This window comes from Fringilla coelebs, assembly GCF_963513975.1.
Source record: "Fringilla coelebs genome assembly, chromosome: 2".
NCBI classification, from domain to species: Eukaryota; Metazoa; Chordata; class Aves; order Passeriformes; family Fringillidae; genus Fringilla; species Fringilla coelebs.
The window spans coordinates 14,079,977-14,084,966 of NC_140029.1; positions in this window are offsets into that span (position 1 = coordinate 14,079,977).

Here is a 4,990-nt window from a genome sequence, read left to right on the forward strand (position 1 = left end):
TGGGAACAGGACTCCTAATATTGGTTCCTAATATTGATCCCACTAATAGGATCAGTGATTTAAGACTCACAAGCCTCTTAGTACTAATAAGCTAAGCAGCGGCAGGTCTGATAAGGCTTTGGACACAAGAATTGACTCCCTCGTGCAATGGGGAAGAAAAGCCCACCTGCAGGGGAGCAGCAGGGTGTGCTGGCACAGGGCTCAGTGGTTGAGATGGTATTCCCAGCACTGCTGGGGTGATCTTGCACTGCAGGAAGGACCCTGGGCATCCAAACATGCAAAAGCCACCGGGACAACTAAAGGATGGATATGGCACCCTCAGCCTTGATTCTCTCCTTTAGAGATGCTCTTCCAGTGTCCAACCTCCTGACTACTATAGGCAGAGCGGTCAGGACTAGCTGCATGTTACCTGCCATTTGCATTACATCTCACTATATGCTCTTCCAAAAATTATAAATTAATAAATAAGAAGGGGAACAAATGTTATTTTTAGACACTTGGAGCTCAACTCTAACAGACTGTTCTGTAATCTGGAATCACTTTCAAGTTTCCAAGTCAAGATCACATTAATTTAGTTTTCTTTTATGTAAGAGCTGTGTCATACTGAAGAGACATCAATTGCCAAATCTTTTTTTCTTTCAAGCACTGGTGTATTTCTCAGATGGATGTGTATTGTGGGGGACATCACTTATTTGAACACAGATAGTAAATCAAGTCCTTCCCCTCCCTGAGGAGCCAGGGATGGTCCTTCATGTGCAGGGCTTTCTCTTTGCTTTAATGATCTTCTACAGCAGGAAATGCAGGGCAGCTGGTACCTAGCTGCTAGCACACCCTTCCCAGTCTCCTTGTGTCCCTGATGCAAGAGGGAAATCTCTTTTTATCCAGTCCTTTCTGTAACTGACCTCCTGCAAGTGGCCAGGCTGGTACTTAGGTTTCATTTCTTTGTCTTCAGCTCATTTCAAAAGCTCTCAATGAAGAAAAGGAATATCTAGTCAGAAAAGGAGTCGCTGCTCAGCCACTCTTGGCAGCCCAGCAGCCATTTCTCCTTCTAGCCAGAGCCAGAGGAGGAGAGGGGGCTGGTTCCATCTCTGTGTGCAATTGTCAGGAGGCCCCCTTGACCCAGCACAAGTTGGGACTCCTGGGAAAGTGTCCAAACCAGGATCCTGCCTGCCAGCCTTGGCAGAGCAGGCACTTAATATCCAAGTTGTGGGGAAGGTTTTGGTCTGCACTTGCAGGTAAAGCTACCTGGCCCCAGTGGCATGGATCATCATCCCCAACCTCACACAGGAGCCAGTGCTGCACTCCTGCTGGGATTCTCTTCAGACTCACACAGAAATCCTGGCACAGGACACTTGCAGCACAGGCTGTTTGTCTTTCTGCAGCATTGCTTCTTCTGATCCTTCCCAGGCTCTGTGCCTGCACATGTGAAGTATCTGAATTTGTGGTGAGAGCCCTGAGCCCCAAGCTGCTCTAACAAGAGGAGGGTCAGGGTTCTCTTGCTCTGCAGTGACCGTGAGATGGTATCACTATCCTGGCTTGCTGGGGTCTTTTTGCAAGGTGTTTGTTGTACTACAGAAGATCTTTTCCATGGCAATATAGGGCTGTGGGGTGTTTTCTCCTGCATCCACGTTAGGTTTATTGTGATACTGGTCTCCTGTCCAGTCTGGTAACAGCTTTGAGTGCTGTTCCAAAGGAGTTCAGTGAGTCTGGACAAGTACTGGCATTGCTTTGACTACCCACAGAGAATTCACATTGCTCCATGCCAGAAACTTTCCAGCACAACTGCTGCATTAAAAACCTAAGAAGTAAGGAAATGAAAGTGCTCTCTTAGTAAGGCCATGATAGATAGGCAAAACGGTATTAATGATACCATAATGGCATTTAAAAATAGAGTAAATATATAAAGCATATATTAATTTTCCTGGTTTCAAGCACTTCTTTAATCTTAGTATTCTCTGCCTCTGCCAGTCATTTGACTGGCTGCAACATCCCAGCTTCTGTACCTGTGAGTGCTTGTTAATTATGATTCATGCTTTCAAATGGATACAATCCTGGCATTCTTTGTTTTTCTGGGCTGTGTCAAACAAAATATGTCCTAGTTTTCTTACAGCTATCTTTACAGTATCAGATTAAGAAAAAAATTTTCTCATGCCAGTGCAAGAGAAAAGTAAGTCTTTGTTACATCCTTCTTTTTTCTGTCATGAAGTGTCTTTTCACCTGTATTTGTTTCTGGGCACACCATCATGTGTAGATTCCCCTCAGGACCTGTGTAGCACCTGGGAGTCCAAAGACATTCAATCACAGGTGGCTTTTGTGCCTGGATGGGAGCAACTGAACTGAGACCAAGAAATCTAAATAGGACAAGGCAGGTCTTTTGGACCCTGTCTGACACTGTACTTTTCTGTTGTTCTTTGAGCTTCTAACCAACTTCCTAAGACTAAAAATCTCAAAATGTGGCTTTCTGCTTCCTAGGGCAGGAACACCTCTGTGGTCCCTGTTGGAAACACTCTTGTCAAGGCTGGTGCTTTGTGTTGGTCTTTGATTACAGAGCACAAGTTTTTCCATCAAAAACTTGATTTCAAACACTTGGCTCCTCAGAAGAGACTCACTCAGACTCCTCAGCCCCTGACCAGCACAGGAGCACTGGCCTCTCTGGGCAGTGGGCCTGACAGACATCCCCCAGGAGAACAAGCACCAACCACAATGGGAGTCACCCCTCTGCGGCTGTTGACACCCCACCCTTGGCTCCACAGAGGAGCTGGTTACAGTGAACCTCCAACTAAAGCACAGCAGAAAATCAGGTGAGAGGCAGAGCAGGGGTGAGCAGTGGTGGTACATGGGGCTTGGCTCTGGAGAGTGGTGCTGTCACACCAGGGACAGCCCAGCACATGACCCTGCACTACCACAGCACTGGAGTCGTCTGTTCAAAGCTAGGGCACACATGCTCTAACTATAATATAGGATGTGTTTGTTGTGTTTAAATCTTTTTATGTTTCCTTCTTTACTTGGTGCCAGCAGCTGTAATTCTTTATCCTGATTTTGCCTGGGCTTGTGCTGAGATGATTATCAAATTTTTATCTTCAATGGAACAGTAACATTTTTTCCAGATTTGCAGATTTCCAGTAAATATTACAAAAGTCTGTGTGGTACATGGCCTCTGAACCACCTGTGCTTGTAGTATTTAAATGCTCTTTGCCTATAGCATTGATTGTCACAGGTCTGGAAAAAACCATCCCCAGCCTTATTTGATATTTATGCTACTTTTATAAAATAATAAACTATCAAAACACTTGCCTTTTCTGCATCAGCACTTACAGGAAACCAAATCAACTCATCCCCCCTTCAAACATCACAAAAACCAAAGGAAAGGTTTTTGTTATTGTGTAACTACCACTTCTTTTCCCCTGGCCCCTCTACTCACTTCCTTATTGGTTCCAGTCAGCCCCTCCTGGGTCAGTTTTCTACCTATCCTAGTTCTAATTGTTAATGTATTCATTGTATTTCCTATTAACTATGTATTATTTAATTTTTATTACTACTTTAACAAGCCAGGGAAGAGCAGTGAGAAGCTATCCAGCTGCTTATTTTCCTAACTAGTGAAACAGCCTTTGGCTTGCAAATAAGGCTGTCAAAGAGCTCTCAGGCTGGCATCCAGGCTCTGGGTGCCTTGGCTACTGTGTCCCAGTGAGGAGGAAATCACCCACACGGGCTGCAGGCACCCAGGCAAGTGGAGGATCCCTCAGCAGAGCAGTGAGGCTCCCACAGCTACAAAAATCCAAGAGGAAGAAGGGGAGATCCTAGAGGAGGAGAGGACTTGCTACTGTGCAGGAGCCTAGAGCTGGTAACTGCTCCTGGCCCTTCCCACAGATGAATGATGCAGCCAGAATTGGGGGCATTTCCTCTCCAGGGCCCTGAACGTCTCTGGCACTCAATGTACAATTTCCTGATGAGTGGTTGAGGAACATCAGGTAGATGGAGAAAACAGAAAACCAAACCAAATCAAAGGGAGATTGCTGGCTCTGCAGTGTGGCAGATTATTTCTGTGAAGAGCTGCCCAATGCCCCAATTCAGTGGGGCTGAATCACTGAGATGAAGAATATGTCAGCATTTCCTAAAGGCGCCAGGGAGAGTGAACTAACAGATATAAATGTCCTGAAGGTGCCTGGGCCTCCTCCCTGGGAAGGCAGGTGCAGATAGAGGGCAGTGACATCCAGCAGCACCTCTGCCAGTTGTGGCACCAGCGGGGTGACGTGCTGTCAACGCAGGATGGCCTGTGCCAGACAGACCATTGCCAGAGGAGCTGCCACTGCCCAGCTGGATGTAACTGGGCTGAAGCATTCGGAGAGCAGTGGGGAAAACAGCCACAAGCCCTCTGCACCCCCAGCCCGCCACTGCCCGCCCTGCAGAGAGCAGCGGCTGGAGAAGCTGGGCAGGGCAGCAAGGACGAGCAGAGGCCCCGCTCAGACATCTCCCCGCAGAGCTCACCCTGCTCACCCATCCCAGCGGGAAGCGGGGAGCTGGGCTCCTGCTCAGGCTCACATGGCAAGAGGCACCAGGAAACATTTATTCAGTCCCAACAACAGCAGTGCCCCTCATTTGTTTCAAGGTCTGGAAGGGGCGTTTTGGGACAGTGTAGTAGCACTTAGCAGGTAACCACTTTGCTGAAAAACACAAAGGCATTGTCAGAAGTTGATCAGATGTGAATTCTTTAATATAAAACCAGACGTTAAAATGGATTTCAAAGACCTGCCATCCCTTTCACTTTTGCAGACTTCCAGGTAAAGGAACGTTTCAGCCACAGCAGGGACTGAATGGCTCCTGCCCCAGTACTGCACAAAATGAGCCGAGAGGCAGGGAGCAGAAGGGAAGGTAAAGTGCAGGAGAGCTGCAGGTGAACGTGTCCCTCAGAACAAGGCTCCATCTCAGAACTGGCATCAAATAGACTAAACGTTCATTAAAAGGAAAATATTTTGAATTTTATTTTTTCACG